The sequence below is a fragment of the Colias philodice genome, chromosome 12, assembly GCF_061535455.1.
Source record: "Colias philodice isolate Cphi_HAF_F1 chromosome 12, ilColPhil1 Martin Lab GWU primary, whole genome shotgun sequence".
Lineage (NCBI taxonomy): Eukaryota > Metazoa > Arthropoda > Insecta > Lepidoptera > Pieridae > Colias > Colias philodice.
In genome coordinates this window covers 2,636,469-2,659,463 of record NC_143097.1, presented here as the reverse complement: position 1 = coordinate 2,659,463, position 22,995 = coordinate 2,636,469, and the positions used below count along the sequence as shown (strand labels likewise).

The window sequence follows — 22,995 nt, the reverse complement described above, 5'->3', positions numbered from 1 at the left end:
AATCGAATAGAATTGAGAAACACTCATTTTAATTCAGTTAGCAGCGAACTATATAACTAAGACCCTATGTTTCTCCCCACCTCTTTGGGGTACAAACGAAATAAAAAGCGGTACAATCCGGTACAAACCTAGTACAATCGAATAGAATTGAGAAACATTCATTTTTATTCAGTTTAACTACGACCCTATGTTTCTCCCCACCCCTTTGGGGTACAAACGAAATAAATAGCGGTACAATCCGGTACAAACCTAGTACAATCGAATAGAATTGAGAAACACTCATTTTTATTCAGTTAGCAGCGTTCTATATAACTACGACCCTATGTTTCTCCCCACCTCTTTGGGGTACAAACGAAATAAAAAGCGGTACAATCCGGTACAAACCTAGTACAATCGAATAGAATTGAGAAACATTCATTTTTATTCAGTTTAACTACGACCCTATGTTTCTCCCCACCCCTTTGGGGTACAAACGAAATAAATAGCGGTACAATCCGGTACAAACCTAGTACAATCGAATAGAATTGAGAAACACTCATTTTTATTCAGTTAGTTGCCATATAACTACGACCCTTTGTTTCTCCCCACCCCTTTGGGGTACAAACGAAATAAATAGCGGTACAATCCGGTACCAACCTAGTACAATCGAATAGAATTGAGAAACACTCATTTTAATTCAGTTAGCAGCGAACTATATAACTAAGACCCTATGTTTCTCCCCACCTCTTTGGGGTACAAACGAAATAAAAAGCGGTACAATCCGGTACAAACCTAGTACAATCGAATAGAATTGAGAAACATTCATTTTTATTCAGTTTAACTACGACCCTATGTTTCTCCCCACCCCTTTGGGGTACAAACGAAATAAATAGCGGTACAATCCGGTACAAACCTAGTACAATCGAATAGAATTGAGAAACACTCATTTTTATTCAGTTAGCAGCGTTCTATATAACTACGACCCTATGTTTCTCCCCACCTCTTTGAGGTACAAACGAAATAAAAAGCGGTACAATCCGGTACAAACCTAGTACAATCGAATAGAATTGAGAAACACTCATTTTTATTCAGTTAGTTGCCATATAACTACGACCCTATGTTTCTCACCACCTCTTTGGGGTACAAACGAAATAAAAAGCGGTACGTTCTGGTACAAACCTAGTACAATCGAATAGAATTGAGAAACACTCATTTTTATTCAGTTAGCAGCGAACTATATAACTAAGACCCTATGTTTCTCCCCACCTCTTTGGGGTACAAACGAAATAAAAAGCGGTACAATCCGGTACAAACCTAGTACAATCGAATAGAATTGAGAAATATTCATTTTTATTCAGTTTAACTACGACCCTATGTTTCTCCCCACCCCTTTGGGGTACAAACGAAATAAATAGCGGTACAATCCGGTACAAACCTAGTACAATCGAATAGAATTGAGAAACACTCATTTTTATTCAGTTAGCAGCGAACTATATAACTACGACCCTAAGTTTCTCCCCACCTCTTTGAGGTACAAACGAAATAAAAAGCGGTACAATCCGGTACAAACCTAGTACAATCGAATAGAATTGAGAAACACTCATTTTTATTCAGTTAGTTGCCATATAACTACGACCCTTTGTTTCTCCCCACCCCTTTGGGGTACAAACGAAATAAATAGCGGTACAATCCGGTACAAACCTAGTACAATCGAATAGAATTGAGAAACACTCATTTTAATTCAGTTAGCAGCGAACTATATAACTAAGACCCTATGTTTCTCCCCACCTCTTTGGGGTACAAACGAAATAAAAAGCGGTACAATCCGGTACAAACCTAGTACAATCGAATAGAATTGAGAAACATTCATTTTTATTCAGTTTAACTACGACCCTATGTTTCTCCCCACCCCTTTGGGGTACAAACGAAATAAATAGCGGTACAATCCGGTACAAACCTAGTACAATCGAATAGAATTGAGAAACACTCATTTTTATTCAGTTAGCAGCGAACTATATAACTACGACCCTATGTTTCTCCCCACCTCTTTGAGGTACAAACGAAATAAAAAGCGGTACAATCCGGTACAAACCTAGTACAATCGAATAGAATTGAGAAACATTCATTTTTATTCAGTTTAACTACGACCCTATGTTTCTCCCCACCCCTTTGGGGTACAAACGAAATAAATAGCGGTACAATCCGGTACAAACCTAGTACAATCGAATAGAATTGAGAAACACTCATTTTTATTCAGTTAGCAGCGAACTATATAACTACGACCCTATGTTTCTCCCCACCTCTTTGAGGTACAAACGAAATAAAAAGCGGTACAATCCGGTACAAACCTAGTACAATCGAATAGAATTGAGAAACACTCATTTTTATTCAGTTAGTTGCCATATAACTACGACCCTATGTTTCTCCCCACCCCTTTGGGGTACAAACGAAATAAATAGCGGTACAATCCGGTACAAACCTAGTACAATCGAATAGAATTGAGAAACACTCATTTTAATTCAGTTAGCAGCGAACTATATAACTACGACCCTATGTTTCTCCCCACCTCTTTGAGGTACAAACGAAATAAAAAGCGGTACAATCCGGTACAAACCTAGTACAATCGAATAGAATTGAGAAACACTCATTTTTATTCACTTAGTTGCCATATAACTACGACCCTATGTTTCTCCCCACCCCTTTGGGGTACAAACGAAATAAATAGCGGTACAATCCGGTACAAACCTAGTACAATCGAATAGAATTGAGAAACACTCATTTTTATTTAGTTAGTTGCCAACTTCACATAGGTGTCATTTGGCGTGTCCACACAGAGCGAGCAGCCTCGCGAAGCAATTGCTGCGCGAAGCAGCTTGGGCAGTGTTGAAGTGGCTTGACTGTGGAAAATGACGTCACACGCGCTTTCCTCAGTCAACCACAGTCACCACGTTCAATCGCGTTCACACTGAGCGAGCTGCTTCGCGAGGCTGCTCGCTCTGTGTGCACCCCGCCTATTGCCAATGCGTTGTGATGGATCACAGAGGGCCGTGGCGTGACTGCTTTTGCCTTTTATTTTATTAGTAGGTACTTGCCTACGCTCGGGATTAAGCGCTTGGTTGTGTATTGATGACAACCGATAGCGTGCTTGATGGAAACCACCAGTGTTCCTTTGATTCGCCGATAAATGGTGATTAATTATGGCGGGAAATAGCTGGTTTGTTTGACGGAGGTGTTGCGAGATTGTCGCTGATTACAAAAATGTTTTCGAGAGTATGAAAACGAGAATTTGAAACTCACAATACATTAATTGAGTATTTGAATTAAAAATTTTTTTGTGATAAATGGAAAGATTATATATTAGTTTTATAACAAAACTGTTTTTATTTTTATTTTTTTTGCAATAATTCAAAAGTTATTTCAAAATAAAAATTAGTCTTTGAATCCAGTACCGAAGACACGCCGACAACTCCCGAAGCGTCACCCGAGCGCGTGTGACGTCATAATGTTAGTTTTCACTCATTACAGTTGATAGAAAAATAAATATAGTTTGAAAAACTAAGGGCTGATTTTTCAATCCTTGGATAAAACTTATTCGTCGAATAATGTATAAAACTACCATTTTAAAAACGTATTCTAATTGCCCGTATTTGACAGTTTACGTGACATTTTAATATTATCGTCTAATACTTTATTGGACGGATAAGTTTTATCCAAGCATTGAAAAATCGGCCCTAAACAGGATAATAAGATAAATTCATGAAATTATTGTATTGTTACCGGGTTTTTATAAGTATACAAAATTTTAACTAAATCCGTCGTTTTATAGTGGGTCTAAATAGAATCGAAAGGAGAATTGGTTACATACAAACATATGTTTTAAGCTGATCCTGGCGATCCTTATCAGGATAAATTTATGATATTATTGTATTGTCATCGGACCTTGATAAGTGTTCAAAATTTGAACAAAATCCGTCGGTTTTAAGTGGGTCAAAATCGAGTCGAAACTTCGAAAGGAGTCGGTTGCATACAAACATACAGGTGAAGCTAATAAAAGCGTGTGAATAATAAATACAGTGTTTTGATCTATTTAATTTTGTTGTCATTATTAAATTACATATTAATTATATTAATTGTTAATTATATTACTTAAATTTATATTAAAAATGGCGAACCTCAAAAGTTATCGTTTTGTACCATTATGTACGAATACTACAAAGGCAACTCCTGACAAAAATCGGTGATCATAAATATATCAACATCAAGAATATTATTTTCGTAACTAACTAACTAATTCGGAACCAACTAACAAATCGTATTTTAATTTTTAGCAATAAACTTTCAATATTATTGTCTAGTCACGTGTAATAGCCGTAAACCCTATGTACTGCAGTTAATAGCTATAACAATATGACGTCACAACTGTGGTGACCAGTCATGGCGCGTTTGTAGTCACGTGATTCTAATTTAAATTTCATCAATTTTTAATTGCTTATAATTAACGGAAAAAAAATTTTTTTGAAGTTATTTGTATTAAATATGAATATTATTAATAATAAAGTTTCAGAATACATAAAAAAAATCAATAATTTTTTTTTATTCAAATACTCAATTAACTAAAATACATATATATTTTTTACTTCTTTCGATCTACTTTACGATACGTTAAAACACGAAGTTAAAACATGAATCAATTAATTATCATTATCTCTTGCTCGATCTAAATCAAAAATTTCTCTTTATGTCGGCGTCTTGATTAATTCGGAACATAAAAATTTTAACATATCAATTGAAACACGCCCCGAGATCGTTTTGGATTCGATGTTACATACATTGCGTCGTAACGAGTATCGAGTGAAAATTAATAAATCGACTCGATTAATATCTCGTTTTAATTAAGATCATCGATTTTATATTTTATGGTCACGAAATCAATGAAAACTTGTAACGCCCAACGATAAAGTTGGTTAAATCATTTTTAATTGATGCTGTCATATGTGTTATTAATTACGAATAAAATTTAATCTAAGATCTATGAGCCAAGAAGTACATAGGTAAAATTTGAATTGATATAACACTCTAAAGAAAATCTAATCCTATCCTACTAATATTATAAATGCGAAAGTTTGTGAGGATGGATGTAGATATGTATGTTTGTTACTCTTTCACGCAAATACTACTGAACCGATTACAATGAAATTGAAACTTAGATTAATACATCTTGAAAACAAAGCTACAAAATCTATTCAACTTTTACTTAACTTCAAATTTAGAGGATGAAATATAACTGCCGTTTTCGATAACAGTGTTCTAAGAAGAGGTAATAAGTGCACAAGTGTTGTTAATTAGTAACTAATTGGTATCAAGCTATACACATGTAGTAATGGTCCTTCGAGGCTTCCTCAATAAAATATTATATAGGTGACAATTAAGCCAGAGCAGACCACCCACGCTGATTCGCCCTTTATATTTAAAATGTTTATTTAATATAGGTGATATAGGGTATATATTTGTGTAATAGAGTTGGTAAAACCCTTGTATTATTTGCAAGTTAGATGCTTAATTGTTTACCTCAAATATGTAAAATATTAGCAGGAATATATATCTACTTGACCGAAATTTATATTATGCATAATACCTAGGTACCTATACGCAAATTATTTATTAAATAATGAAAATTTTAATGAATTAGAGCTATAACTTTTAATACAAAAATAGATTTATAAGGTTACTCACAGCACTCATTACTTGAAACAATTAAAAAATTCTTACTACACAATTCCCACAGACAATTCCTTATATACATTTCATCTTAAAAAGACCTACAATAGGTCCTTTATCAAACCCAGTTCAATCCAGGTTTGTGCTTATAGATCTCATATTTTTTTGAAAAAAAAAAAAAAACTCCAATCCCCTTTGCAAATTTGTTCAAGTATCATTTAGACGGCATGGCAACAAAACCACACGCACAACGTATGGTAAAATTGCCACCAGAAAATTTACGACAGCCATAAAAGTTTCTTCAGTCTTAATGTTTACAACTTGGCAGCATGTGATCACTTCATTTGGAACAAACCGCTAATTAATTTTTACGATAATTTCACAATATTACAACCCTTTATGGTGTACTCATACATTGTAGTTGAGCATATTTATTCTAAGTATTTTTTTACGTTTCTATATTTATTTCTCGATTAAAATTTGCAAAAAGCTTTTTTATTAATTTGCGTAGTAAAATTATTTTTATGAACATTGATGATTCTTGGATTAAAATATCAATAAAGGATATTCATTTTGGCAAAATATGGTTGGATAGATTCAATTTTTTGCTCAATTTAACCGCAATCGTTTATTTTGCAATTTTAGAAAATTAACGCCATTGAGTTAATTTTTATATTCAAAATATTTAGATAGGGACTGTGTTTTAAGTAATTTTCGAAATATCCAATTAAACATTTTTTATCAAAATCACTCCCACACTACACGGACAAAAACATCAAATTATTCAAATGAAATAAAGCAAACGACCTTTAATAACCTCTAAGATTTAAACCGAAACAGATTATTTCATAAAATTCGAGTCTTTTTTTCATACGAAACTGCAAAATTATTAACGTTGGCAATTACAGTGATAAATTGCATATTTTTTTCCAAAAATCATTGTATTTTATACAGAAACATTCTAATGATAATAATTATAAAACGCCTTAGCTTTTTGGATTTTAAATAATATTTATTATTTAAATAATTATTATATATATGTATACACATGCATATATCAGAAAAAAAGAAAATTTTGAATTAATAGTACTGTTTAAAATAATCTAGTCAGATATTAAGTGTCAACTGTCAACTCTTAAAAGTTGTCACCAAAAGCGTGGGAATGCTGACGAATAAAACAAAATGGCGCCAAACTAGAAACACAGCTTATAAAATACCGATAATAATAATTTTAATGAACCCGTTCGTTAACTAACAATAGTGTTTAGCATAAGAATACAACAGCTGTGGCACACCGTCGATACGATAGTTTGCTACGTATTTATAATATTATAAATTATAATCTTTTTAATAAGAATATTTATGAACTAATGAACCTCTCTATATATTTCAGTTTAATTGTCTGCTCTATGTAAAATATCTATACAAATTTATATAACGGGAATATATTGGAAACTAGCGGTCCGCCCCGGCTTCGCCCGTGGTACATATTTACGTTTTCTCAACATAAAAACCATCCTCGTACTTCAAGGAATATAATAATAAAAGAATTATCGAAATCGGTTCAGCCGTTCTCGAGTTATGCGCTTACCAACACATTTTGCGATTCATTTTTATATACATACTAGCGGTCCGCCCCGGCTTCGCCCGTGGTACATATTTACGTTTTCTCTACATAAAAACCATCCTCGTACTTCAAGGAATATAATAAAAAAAGAATTATCGAAATCGGTTCAGCCGTTCTCGAGTTATGCGCTTACCAACACATTTTGCGATTCATTTTTATATATAAGATAAGATTGTAGAGAAATCATTTAAAAAAATTGAGAAAAACTGTCCTGCCTTATTTTAGTTATATTTTTACAGGTATAGTTAGGTAATGTGGAATTTATCAAAAAGCCCAGTATTTTATTGGGTGATGAAAGAGACTAATATTTTCCTTAGTAAGGAAAAATTGGATTATACTTTACTTGCTTACCGCCCGCGGCTTCGCCCGCTTTGTTTAAAACCTAATAAATTACCTTCCTCTTTAATCACTCTATCTATTAAAAAAACCGCATCAAAATCCGTTGCGTATAGTTTTAAAGATTTAAGCATACAAAGGGACATAGGGAGTAGGGACAGAGAAAGCGACTTTGTTTTATACTATGTAGTGATTATAAGAAAAATCGGTACAATATACAGTAAGTAGGTAGGTAGGTACCTAATACGTTTTCTATATAGAGCTTTGAACTGTACTATTGCATTAATGTTCTATTATTTTATATTTATAGTCGTCTTTTCTTTCATAACACTAAGAATAAAAAGCTTACTCTTTTGATATGTAAATCAAATCATAAAGAAGGATCTGAATAAAGATTTTTTTTTAATTTGTACAACGTATGATGTGGCACGAAGGTATGTTTTTTTCTGTATTCAAGATTAAATCACCTTTGTTTCTGTCCCTATACAATTTAATATCCGTCGTGTAAATCTCATCGAAATGTGTTCAGTAGTTTAAACACTGGGTATAAAAAACATACAATTTCTAAATCTTTACATTGAAGAAATAGGAATATTAATTCAGAAACAAATTTATTTTTCAACAGTAATCTTATGGAGTACCTACTTACAAGATAAGATAGATAACTAATCCTTGTAATTTCTTTTGCTTATATATTTTTTGAAAATTTTGCATTTTATTTAAATAAAGATAACGAAAACATTATCAAGACATTCTTATGTAGGTAAGTACAAAATAAGTTTTTCATAAACGTGTAGGTACACGTACGTGTACTATAGGTATAGCACAGATTAGAATTTAGATACTAGCCAATAGATTACTAGATATGCCTCCTGGTTTTACCCATTTACAATTTAAATTACTTTTTACACACACCAAATGAAAATAACATAAAATAATGTACAAACAAATTGCACAATATGTGAGTATAATTAAAAAAATGCTAATTATTAAAATTGTATCTTACCTACATTCTTATAACAAGAATCTCGTTACAACAAAGATTTCTCAGCGAATTCGCATTTCTAATCGAATGCATTACATCAATGCAACCTTGTACCTTAACATTTAAAAAAATATATCACTAACATTGTTCTCACATAAATTACAAGCGAAGCATGCACATCTATGGGAATGAGGAACTAAACAATACACCAAATCTTAATAAATGATCACATTCAAATAGGGTGCAAGACATTTGCCTAACCCTTTTCACGCGACACCTGGCCGCTTAGGCCCAGAGTCAAAAATCTCCTTTATCGCATTAGCATAATATTTATAATATTGACAATGGGATGCTTTATTCAAAGTAGCTCTGATTCCTCTCGTATTTGACATACGGCAGCTCGTTATTGTGTTCCGAGATAAGGGACACGGTAACAATAGATCACTTTTGTGATCGCGGTTTGTAAGATTCTTTGAAAGGTAACGTGGCTTAACTAACAACCCGACTTGAGCAATACAACATACATTCCATTTAAATTTTCGAATCACCTCCGCCGGTTTGGAATCGAGTTTCAATTAACGTCTACTAGATTCAATTTAATACCCTCTAAGTTATTAAAATGTTCGCTTTATAATCAATCTGATATAAAATATCACCTTAATCACGGTAGTTACAGAACTGGATTCGAATTAACGATGTAAAATAAACGCGGAGTGAATACAAAATGGAAAGTAACGAAACGTATCGCTAGGTCCAAGGTATCGATTGCATCCTTCGACCCAATTCCGACAAAAAATCCTTTCAAGCCGACAATAGATACCGACCTATTGTCTAAAAACCGTCAAATGATACGCATTAGTTTTTTGCCGCGTTATGAATAGTTTTAAAACAGGAAGGATGTGAAAGTCGGGGTTATTGAAGACACCGTATGGCGGTGAAGGGTTAGGGGTGTGTTGGACCGGCTGTTTTATTCAAAGAAACGCGTATAATGGATAAAACATTGCATTAAGGAAAGAAATATTGCGACCATTAATTTTGATCAACTGTCATAACTATTTCTTGGGCAAGTGAATTGTATTTTTTATTTTTAAATTATATTGGTGTAGCTATCGATGGAGTTTATCAAAATACAGATAACCATAATCTTGAAGGAGGAAATGTCATCAGAGGTTACAGATAAAAAACGATAAAATAAAGAAAGTTATGACATAAGTACCTATAAGAGGAATTATATCTTATCGAATTCAGGTGGCTTTTACTTAATATTATCTGTCATCAATCAACTTTTTATCAACTTTCTCCTTGAAGTTTTCACAATGATTAAATATTTGTCACGGGTTATTTGAGCGAATAATTGGGGCCCAAGAGACATAACTTGTAAAAATCCATCAACATCGAGTTTTTACTGATAAATTGACTCTTCTTAGAACATATTTAAATATATCATAGCAATAGGTATAATTATGTAAGTTACCTACTTCATTTTTATTGATAAGTACGTACTTATTATTTGCTTCTTTCAAAATAAATGTGTAGATATTGATTTAAAATGATGAACTTTTATATGTATAGACATAGTAATGTATTTTGAGTAGGTATAATAAATATGTACCATCTCTCAGATAGGTTAGTACTGAGATGAAAAAAAAAAAGATTTAATTTTAAATATGTATACCTAATAGATAAAGTGAAATAAGCTAACATCGTTTCTCCATATAAATGATGAACGTTAAAATAATCTTATTTTGATGAGAGCAATACGCTATAGTAGGAAAACAATGTTATTTACAATAATGACGATACATAAATTATTAATAGCTTTCCGACAAGATAGCGCTGTATACTATTTTGGTGTAAACAAAGACGTTAGTTTTGACCTTTTAATTGCACAATATATCTATATAAATGTAGTTAATGTTTTTATTTACAACCTAACATTATAAACAAAACAATTTTATTTTATTTAAATTTTATATGTATACTTACAATACCGAAAAAATAAATATCGTTTAAAAATAATATTTTTCAAACGAAGCTATTGCTGTTTTTTTTGCCTTGATTATAATTATAGAATAATAAATAAAACTTAATAAAAAATTTCAATGTTTTGTTTGCTATAACTGACCTAATTTAATAAAGAAAAAATGAAATTAAAATGTAAGTCCCCTTGGTAATACGAGGAAGACATATTCGCCTACGCCGTGACCGTGGAGATTGTTTCTATAGGCCCTAGGTTTGACAGACTCATACATTGAGTATAAGCAGCTTCGATACCGGGCCCGCGGTGATTTGAACGCGATCCCTGCGAGTTGTAAGTCCAGTGTGTAGACCACAACGCCAACGCAATATTCGAGTGAATGACGAAATATTGGTATGGTTTAAACGTATTTTGAGTTACTGTACGAAGTTTATGTATTATGTTAGTTTTCCTTATTTAACTCAAATGCCATCATTTATTTATTCATCTATTTATTTTTTGTAGAAGCGCTATTGAGTCGTTATACATAGGAATAAGGAAATATTAAACATTTAAATAGTTACATACCTATTATAAAAGTTTTTAACCTTATAATTCCTCGTTATTTGCGTTTATTTCCACCTGCAACAAGAAAAAAAAAATAATTATAAATAATCAATATAATTCTATAGTATAAGTATTATTCTAATATATTCTATTGCCGTTTAAATATGTATAAAGTAAACGTGTATTAATAGTTGACTTGCAATTCCTGATTGAAACAGATTACAAGTTTATGGTTGCAATAAAAAGTTTATTTCTGCTTGTATTTTATACAAATATTGCTAACATTATATCATATTTCAATCCTACACAACTATATTATTCTATTAAAACTGTGGTAGGTACAAAATAAATTACCATTTTAAATAAAACAGTCTGAGTAGTTGACATTTGACATTACTATTGAATTTATTTTTATATGCTCACTCACATTTATAATAATAGAGAAAAAAATATATTCAAGAAAACAAAAAACACCTCTTTGAAGATTTGCCTGTTTTCATATAAAATATTCAAAACATGTTTCAGTTCAGGAAAACAGCCAGAAATAACGTGTAACTTTAAATTATTATCATTTAAAACTGGCAACCAATCTCATACGCCATCCATCTTTGTCTAACTTCGCTTATCGGTTACAGATATCTCAGTGTTGACGAGCCATTTTATTTATTCATACTAGAAATATTTGCATGAAACTTTTCTAGGGTTAAAACTGTTCGCGCCATAATCGGGTTGCACCCGCAAACAACCGATTATTCATCTTGCATAATTTTTACATTTTTTAAAACGGCAACACTGCCGTAGCATAGATTTTCTGACGTTTGTTGTTTATGGGCGCTTTTAAAATTTAAATATCGAACGATCCGCGAACTGAGGTTGAAATGTGTTCGATTTAACGAATGGAAGTAATCATGGTTAAAACTATGTACGCAAAATAATTGACCAACGACATTTTTAGTTTATAAAAACGTAATTAATATGAAAAATTAATTAAGTACACGTAATTATGAAGTTCATAGACATTTCCAAAATAGTAATAAATTAAGAATACTTATATAACAATTTGATATTGTTTCAAGCGTAAAATGTGAAATATAAGGTGAAAATTAATATCGATAATACAGCGATCTAATCACGCAACGGTGTATCGAAAAAATTGTTTGCAATCTTTAAGTATAGTTTATGAGCCGTGTAAAAATTGCATTTAGGACAAAAAGTTGTTTATTAAACGCGGAAGTTTCAATGTTACATTGTTAGTGCTGTCTCGTATAGATAATGGTGACTTGACATTTGAGTCGATTTGTTCCATCAAGCGTTCAAAGTTAATTATGGCTTATCATTTTGTACTGTTATTCAAATATGAAAAAGTTATTATAGGTACTTAAGTAGGTACTCATGCTATTAATATTGATAGTGTTATTAAATGATTATTCATTTGAAAAAAAAAAAAAACAGTATTATAGTCATGATAATGAATTATAATTTATACCAATGACATTTTAAATGTCTATTGCTATAACATACGTAATAATAACTTGAACTGTTAGTTAACTGTTAGTTTCGTTCCTACTTATGAGTTTAAACCTAAGTCCTATTAAGTACATAAAATATTAAACATTTTCCCAAACCAAGATATCACTCCCATACCTCAAAACCAGAATAAAACCTACTTTTTTGAATGTTATAAACCAGTAGCCATTACAATCTGACTCAGCTATTAACGAAACGCGTCATTGTCATTGATGCATAATAATTATTATGTAAATCGTTTGTATCATAAGCGGATTGCCTTGAACTTAGCATTTTACTTCGAGATAGCAAAAAACCTGTACATAGATGGATTGTTCATTTAATATTCTAATCAATATTACCTGATATATCTATCCGGTGTCCGGACTCGTGAAATCAGTCACTATAAAATGTACTGTATATCTTAATTAAGTACTATATATTTGCTAATCAAAGAATAATCAATAATTCTCATCAAAAGTATCTTAATCAGAAAACAATTCCAGATTACCTAATTAAAAACAATTGTGTTACAAAATAACAATATTCTAATTTCTAGGACATTTGTTGATTCCATAATATTTTGTGTCTACAAAAAATTGAGACAAACTTAAAGTAGATAGATATTTACCACAATAGGTACTTCTAGTTTTTTCTTCAGAATTGTCCCAAATCATAACACATCTTCAAAGACAATTTGACAAATGACAAAAAACATTCATTTTTATAAAAATGAAATATAACCCCGTTTCTAACGTATTTAAACACCTTGATTAATTACTAAACTGGAGAGCCCTTAAGATCAATTAAACGGATACAGTGCCCGCAATTGTACAATAGTTTACAAGTATTTAATGTTCCAAGTGTTCCCATTGTATTTTTTGTGGGATACTTATGGTTCTACTGACGTTTATGAATTGCCCGCTACTTTACGATCGTATGTTTTGACAGTTTCAATGAATTGTTCGTAACCGTTATTGTGCTTCAATTTGTGTTTTTTTGTAGCGTCTTAGGTTTTTTTTTCGCCAAATTTTTGGGGTGGTTTTGGGTTACTTTATAGTGTATGATTATATCGTGTGTAAGTCAATAATCTTGATAATTTAATAGACTTATATTAGGTACACAGAAAATTACATATTTCTTTAGATAATGAAAAGATTAAACACGTACCAAGTTTGATAATTTGTGCATTAGCAATTATACAAGTCATATTATTCAATTAAATACAAGTGAAAATTAAGTAACGAATAACATGTTAATATTTTCAGAATAGGTACTAACTATTGGATTGTCCAACAATTGCAGCGTCGACACATTATCAAACGGAAAACGTCAATGCAAATACCTACAGCACATTTATCATGACACACAATGCCCTTGTTACGAGATGAATCAAAAAACAACATTCAAATCAATTATTTTAGTTATTGGCAACCCAACAATAAATTACCAACTTATGTGCCTAGCTTTAATTAAAAAAAAAAAAGTTTATGACATGTCAAACGTCACAGTGACAGATTTCTTATTGGCCTAATTCGGCTTATAGTTGTTCGATCTTTCGAAAAAAGAATACTAAACAAAACTATGAAGAAACAGTCAAAGATTATACAACAAAGTCATAGACTAAAAACGTGACTAAGTGTCAAATTGTAAGTAGGTACTTACTACTTACGTTAATAATATTTATCCGTATGTATTTACATTATATTAAAACGGTCGCTCGTGTCTATTCCCGTCCATGAGTCACTACTAACGAACTATCCGACAAATGTTCACCATTTTGTTGTTAACAGACTATAAATTAAGGCTATCATAATTTTAAATTAAATGAAAAATACGTTGTAATATATTTGATACTAGAACTATAATATATTTCCTACCAACTAGCAAAGTGTAGGTATTATTTCATGTTGTATTTAATCCTCTTATTTAATAGATAACTGTGACGGGTATTAAATTCTCATTACAAAAGAGTTATTATCCGTTTAACCCAAATCATTTACAAGTATCAAGAATTAGTGTCACTGTAGATAGATATTGAAAATGAAATTGCTTGAAACGTTAAAGTATTATGATCGCGCTATAAAGTGGATTTGGGATAATAAACATTTTCAATATACATAACAGTACCGTTAGTCGTAACTAGACGAATTGCAATTTGAATTCTTACATAGAATTTTAGAATGACAATATAATTGACATTTGATAGTTTGAATAGTTACCTAGGTCTCTTGGTAATGGACCATATTTTTAGGCACGTACTGTACATGTAAATATCGTAACATTACTGAAGAACTTGTTAATCTAATAATCATATATACATTCATACGATACAGTTTACGGCACCCGCATTCTCTTATACCTACACCTTAAATTTATACATATATTTTTTTATCTTACTTTCTATTGTAACCAATTTTAAATTATAATTAAGTACTTGCTAAGAGGCTTTTTGTGAATTTATTTTAGAGGCAAGCTGTTTCTCCTAAACACAGGTTGCCCAGTAACCTAGCTAGGGAAACATTGGCTTGTAAGTATAAATTGTTTTAGTAGCCTTTTTATATTTATATACTTTTACATGAATATTAATATTTAATTGTATATTGTAATAAATTGTAATCGTAATTGTATGTATGTATGTTTAATAAATAAATTTGAATTTGAACTTGTTAATCTCAGTTAGCTCTTTACAGATTAATCATTAAACAGAACTTTTCCAAACAGTCAGATGTTATTATAATCCATTAAAAAAGTACCTAAATAAAAACGAAATTATATCAATCATGTGAAACCAAACATAAAATACGGCGTTCAAATAATGACCAACATAAATTGGATCGTTGTTTATATAAATTTGAAAACACCTCTTACGCACGTAGAAAGAGACGTTAATAAGCTCCAAGTAAATATATCTCAGTAGAACTAATATTCACGAACTTGGTTATGCAACGCAAAATAATTGGCTCATTTCCACTTGTCAATGCCGTGAAATTAAACGTTGGATTGTCAGAACATAGAACGTTACACACCTTATTAGGAATATAACCAGCATTACCCAGTGATTCGAGCATATTTCAAATATGTGAATGGCGTGCTCCAGCGGCAGTTAAACTCAAAAATTACAAGGAAATTGATGCAATTTATTTTTATAACGCATGTGGATGAGGTTTTAAAATAACGATGTGGAAAGTCGATAAGTATAACAGTTATGAATTGCGGAAGTCTACTGCAGAGAAATCAGAACTGAAATTATAGGAAATGATGATGCGGGAACGGCCTGATATTACTTGATTTACTTCAATAATGCGAATTCTCGTGGTGATGAAATATTTAGTTTCGACGCAATCATTGATGACTGTTGGAGTTTGATTTAACCAGGAGTGTTTCAGGTGAATCACTACGCAATCATTGATAAAATTACCCTAGTTTTTAAAAGAGATAGGTATCCGTTTCTCTTCTTAAGGTCAAATTGCCTTTTCAATACGTAACAATAAATTCAGTAATGAGGGACTGGAGCAGCACTTAATATAAACAGTTTGAGAAGAATGCGATTCTTAATTAAACGCGAACTGTTAAGTAAACATTTCCATTTATCTATAAAGGCTCCCATAAAATAACTTGCCAATCTTGTTAGACATTTTAATATAGCAATCTAAACTGATGATTAAGACTGGATAGGGTTAAGAAATCCTATTTTTGGTGCAATAGTGGTCAATAAAACTCCGATTACAACTGATATTGAGATTAATGCACAATGCACATATTATAATCACTTTTAAGCGCAGTTAGTTCTAGGTAGTTTGCCAACAAACTCGAGCGTTAAAACAAAAAGTTTTCTAACAATGTTGTGTTGGATTATGCATTCTACAATGCTACTAGATATTTCTAGCTGCAACTAAAATAAATTCAAGGTCGGCAATCAAACTGCCACGCGCTGTTAATAGTTATCAGAGCAAACTAGAATCTAGATAATCAATTTATACATTTCTGGAAATATTTATCACGGTTTTTGTACTTTAAAAACGCTATTTTCAAAGGGAACTCGTCAACACAAAAATAATTATGTGCAAATGACATTACTTAAGCATTCAGTTAAGAACCTTTGGGGCAACAGTTGAAATTCATCATTAATTCAAGAATTAATAAAATACCTGCAACATGTCAGCCGAGAAAAACAAGGTAAACTGTTGGTTGTTTAGTCACTATTCAAGTATTTAATGACGATATAAAGGTCGGACGAAGGTGTATAACATGATCTGTACATTGACATCATCACGATATTAATTTATTACGAAGCGAATGCAATTAACGGCTCAGAGGTACTAAACGTCGAACGATGTTGAAAAATTTTCGTAATACTTCCTCATGTGCCTCGGGCTGACGATAAGAGGTACCCACAAATAATAATTAAGAGTTCGGAATCGAAGGGGCCAAGAGTAACGATTCCGTCTTGTCGCCTCGGGCGTTCTGTATTATTAATAACAAAATGACCACCTGATTTATATCTTACTTTCTTACCTATGCAATCTCCCACAGAGATTAGTTACGTTTCATTAATCTCAATGACTCTTTCTTTAGCGTAATAGCGTGGTACGCAACAGAATTGAAGTAACTTCTTTGTGAAGCAACCAACAAAGTGACAAAGTGCCACTATGGCCCGTGTTAGGTGAAGTGTACAAAAGTGTAGACACTTACCTCGGGGCAAGAGATAAGACCAAAACATCAAAGTCACGATAAAACTTGAGGCAAAATAAACATAAAAAACTCGCCCGCGGGTAAACTAAATTAATAATTCTGTTTAGTTATAGAGTTTTTGTTTCGCGCAACACCCAAATTGGTCACAGATAAAAACATCTACGTGGGCGTTTAAATGCAGTAATCTTTAGTACTGTTTAATGTAAAATGCCTAATTCTATACGATAAAATGAAAATTAATTTATCCACATTCGTTTCAAAAATTTACTAAAACAAAATTGATTAACACTGCTATTTCATGCCTATTTGGGTCGGTCTTTCCTACCTGACTCAAAACAAAAATCACATAGCAATTTCCTACAAAATTATACGTGTGCATTTACAGTACGTCGACTCTAATAAATTAATAATCGTTGAATATGGTGAACCAATTCGTGTGATTATACTAGCTCTCGTTTGGGATTTAACTTATAAATACCACTTATCTGTCAAGGCGTAAGCTATATTGTTGATGACCACTAATCACGGGTTAGGAATAAATGACCACTACGGTTAGACGTCGAGCGTGTTTTCTTTTCAGAGAAGTTTGTTCTAAATACCTATGGTGATTCAATTCGAATTCGAATCTCAAAATACCTGTATTTGTTGTTGTTTTTTTTTTTGGAGTTAGGCAGTATCAATTTTATTTGCGTGTAAAATACTCACAGTCACATCCATTATAAATTTTATAAAGATAAAACTTTTTTTAATGTTCGTATTAGTAAAATGGGTATAGGTATTTTGAGAATAAAAATATTTTTAACAGATAAACCTATTAAATGTCTATTTTATGTTCTGACTAACAATTTTTTCAACGATATTTAATCTGTCCCGGCATATTATCAAATCGTGTTTAAAAAAAATTAAAAATAATAAAATAGGTAGGTACATATTTTATTTTCAACAACTCTACCGCACATAGCAACTGATAAGTGGAAATAAGCGAGAAAATGTATAAAATTATTTTGACGATAATAATTCGTTTATATTTCGTTTATATATAATAGATAAAAAACATTAGATAAGTTTGAAGGTGAGCGAATATTAATACAATCAGAGAATAAGTTTACACAATTTCTGAGATGATTTGGTTGTTTTCTATTTTTGAAAACGTGTCGAATATTGAAAAAGTTTAATTTTAATTATAAATCATACGTAGGTACTTCTATAGTAGGTATTTACGAATGTTGTGGACATGTATTCCTCCAAGTGGTAATTAAAATATTATTTAGGTAGTTAGGTAGGTACCTAATCAAATTATAACTAGCCATACACTTCCTACTAAATTAAACTTGTTATTAAAACTAAATATCTAAAAATAATAGGTATAATAGGTATGTAATTAGTATGGCATGTGTTAGCACTGTTAACTCACGACTAAAGAAAAAATTAAATCCGCTTCGAAAATAATAGCAGCACAAGAAAAATATACTTATTCCTATGAAAAATAGTTACATAACATAGGTATTATTTATTTTTTAAAGTACAGGTAGGTATTCGCTGGTAACAGATAAGGGTCCTAACTTTATGTCGTGGCAACAAGATTAAAATATGCCGCGAGTGTTTTTATCAACAAAATTACTGTTACTAAGTGGTGTTAGGTTATTGAGCCATGTTTACGAAAAAATACATTTATTTTATTTGTATATTTCCTATTTGCCATCCATATCTACTGAAAACATTTTTTTTTACTAAAATGAGAAAAATCAATCAGTAAAATCTTAAAAACTCACCGTATGTATCGATGAATTTTCCTCGATTTTCTAAATTATCATTCTTTCAGATAAATCAGATTTCGCCGAAAACATTTTCTTGTTCCCCAAAACTCCGCACTAGTTCACTGGCCGTCACTAAGTCGCGACTTCACAGGTTCTCAAAATTTGTAATTTCGATTTGTAAAAATATTTTTATTTGAAAATTTTTATCACGTTACTGATATTAAAATCCATCGTTAAAAATCTTCTCGCACTGCGGTCAAATGAAAACCTCGTTGACTTCTCATAGATAGTTCTTATTAGCGTAGGGCCTTAGCATATGTTTAGAAAAAAAACAAATGATGATACGTGTTCGCGCGTCGATTGTCGCCACGAGAAGGCTACGCCGCGCGCGGTGCGAGCGTCGCCCGCGCCATACCAACGAATTGTGTAAACGCTCAGTTGGCGTCGGCGTCAAGCGGGGGCACCGCGGGGGAGGGTCGCCTCTCCGCACGCACACATACACCCCCCTGCACGGCTCCCATCACTAACGTTCCTATTTTGAATACGAGACGCGCGAAACTAGCTCCTATGCATTAGATATACGAAAGCTAGGGACGTGACGAGCGGACCGCGACCGACGACACTGGAATGTAGGTATAGAGTGAGAGCGCGAGTTTTCCCGTACGAGAGCAAAGGATGCACGATCATTAGTAGTTGAAGCGCGTAACGCATGTGTGTCGTGAGCGCTGCGATAGAGCTCTAGTCGCTAGTTTCGTAGTTAGTAGTGCGCGTAGACGTTTCGTGTCTTGAAATTTTATGAGACTCGTTATCTATATTTTTAATCCGATTCTTTGTCATACATCAATTTAAGTCGAAGCAATCGCTAATTGATTATTTCGAAGAGGTTCCACGTGACGCTCTGTTTACGAATGAGTTACGGGCTACGGAGCCGAAGGATGACCGATCGAACGGGCAACTTAGAGCAAATATTACAAAATCGATAAAAATAAAACTCGTAGGTAACGGCTCTAAATTTATCTCGGGACATAAAGTGGTTGAACTGGGCAATAAATTTGTCAAAACTACTTTTGGTACCTATCTCGTAGAAAAACCATCATATTATTCAGGCATAAATTAACATTAATGTGTTGAGCTGCGTAGAGTGTTCGGTGTTCCTAGCTGCGAGCGGTTTGGGATGTTCGACTGGTGGTAGACCTCTGCCCCTCCCACACGAACCGATTAAAATTTTAGATACATGACTATAGTAACATTAGCCATTATTCGAACAGATTTATTGTGACCAGATTTGGCCTACACTTAATTATGTATTGAATTACAAACGATATTAATTTTGTATCGTGTATTCGATACAGGTGCGGTTTTTTCTCATGATTTATTTTGGGTTCGTGAACAATTTTCAATTTAAATTTATAATGTGATCTAGCTAGAAGTGATTCTTATAGGTAGGTAGGTATTAAATGCAAATGAAACTAGGATTATGAAAATTTGTTTTATTTTTCATCATTCGAGAAATAACCTTAAAAGATCGCATAGTGATATATTTATGTACTCATGTGTTAAGGAAGAGAACCACAAGGCTTGTAAAAATATATTATCAATTAGGTAATAGGTAATAAAATTAAGAGAAATATAGTCCATTGTAAATTCATAAATGGACTCTACACTCTTGGCTCTATCAATGCATTAATTTCTTTATTATACTTACTTTCTTCTATTTTTCAGTTAAAGTATATTTTGTTGAATTTGCCAACATTTCGAATTACGTCATGTATAATTATTATTTATCTATAACGAAAATAATTTAGATGATACATTATAATTTGCTCTCTCAAAAATGGTTTTCAAAAACAACCATTTTGAATGTTAACGTTTCTAAAAATAGTTAATACACATTTTTAAATTTCCTTAAAGTTGAATTTATTGCCATACGCAAATCAAACTTGACTTTACACTTATTTTTTTTAGATAATTAATAGGTAATACATTTAACATTTACGTAATTAATAGAATAGGTATGCTATCGTTATTTTAGAGTAAGGTGTAAAATAATTATACTATTATAAATCTCATCTATTAATTCATTTTTTGTTATCTCATAAGACTAATTGTCTTGCCTAGATAACAAAGTAATAAAGCTGTTTTTTTTTCCTCTATTTTCAATAGGTATATTTTTGTCAGTTATAGGTAATAGCAATTAATATTTTATGACATTAGCAGCTTCTAAATTGTTTTAAGAGCTATGAGATGTTTTATATTTCGGATATTAGATACCTATGTATATATAGTTTGATATAGAGACTGTTTATGTAGGTAAACAAACATTATTTTAGATTTAAAATTTTCGGATGCAACTCCCACTTAAGCAAGTATTTACCTATATCAACTAGTTTATTTATTTGCACGAAATATTATTTTAGATAGAAAGATACGAAATTTAGAAAAAGTCGAGGTACCGTGTTGTGTGGAAAATAAACATGTCGCATGTCGTATAGATTGCATGAAATTTTCTTATTTACTTAATATGGAACCAGCATGGTTGCCTCACGTGGTAAAATAGGTAATATATCTTTATGGCGGGAAATGTCATGAACAGCCGAATCGTTGGTTTGATCGTAGATTTAACACACGCATGGCTACGAATTTATTATTCGTACACCAACCGAATATTTACCTCTAACAACCCGAAATATCTTCACACGATCATTTATATGAAACACCACACATTGTATTCGAAGGACTTTGTATCATCGCTCATCACTACAAAGTTACGCGCACACAAATAAAACGCATTAGTCGGAATAATTAGCGGTTTTTGTTTTTGTTGGTTTGCGTCAGCGATCGCTCGCGACATGCCGGTGCACTGCAACTCGTCACATAATGCCCAGCGTCCCTTTCCCCCCTTGCTTCCGCACTCGCACAAACAAGGGCGCAGGCGCCCCCAGCATTTTTTAAACCGCGCCCATGTTTCTGTAATTTCTATCGCACCGCACACCTTCAGTGAAAATCGCTTTTTTCGAACATTTTTTCGCGACATCTCTTTCTAACGTCTACGTTCGCTGATTCACCGTCCCCTTTCTTATAACGGTCGGCCGTAGGCTCTCTTCTAGCGCTATGTTAGATGCGTAATACTTTCTCTCTCTAGACACGCCGCGACGCCGGTGACGCCAATTATTTTGCCGTACTCAGTACCAAAACATTAGTTACACTATGAAGGAATTTAATTTCGACCTTGAACCCAACCAATAAAGTTCAGATCTAAATGTTTAAAATGTACTTGCGACTTTATGATCCCAAGCTACATGTGCAAAGTTCCGGCCATTTTTGCGATAAAAAAAATCGTTTGCATGGCATGTAACCACGCCTTTGTATAACCATATTGCTGTCTATTTTACTCCTTTTTTATTTTTCATTTGCGATCTCTTTCTGTCACGCACACATGCAAACTGCACGAAGTCGAAAGCGCCACCTGGCAGCGAGTAGCGGAACTTTTACAACACGCGAAAAAAGGGTTCGTTCCCAAGTTTAAACTTTCTAACTTTCTCCCTCAGGATGGCAGCACTGGGATGAAATTTGTGAAATTTAGTTCCTACTTTCTCCACTGAAGATAGGTGGCGTTAAGAAAAGTGCTGTAAAAATCATTGTGTTTGTACGTTTGTGTGAAACCTATATTTTTTTTAATATTCCTTGTAATGACCAATGTAAACACCAACAAAAGATTGGTATTTATTTATATTTAAGATTTTCCAACAAAGGATACAGTCTATATTATTTTACATAGTTTACAATTGAATACAATATGGTCTACTGCACCTTCAATAACAGGAAAATACAACATTACATTAAGTTAAATTCAATATGTCAATTTGCT

At 32.3% G+C, this 22,995-nt stretch overlaps 1 long non-coding RNA gene across 2 annotated transcripts in view; it reads right to left on the bottom strand.

The window, feature by feature from the left end:
- The window catches only part of LOC149483834 (uncharacterized), a 51,324-nt gene extending 29,842 nt beyond the window's left edge, over positions 1-21,482 (bottom strand). For both annotated transcript variants that reach the window (XR_016316354.1, XR_016316353.1), the window contains exons 1-2: positions 19,143-21,482; positions 11,211-11,244 (exon numbers count right to left, since the gene is read on the bottom strand). This is a non-coding gene — a long non-coding RNA (uncharacterized LOC149483834). The remainder of the gene's footprint in view (positions 1-11,210; positions 11,245-19,142) is intronic.
- Between the last annotated feature and the right edge of the window lie 1,513 nt (positions 21,483-22,995).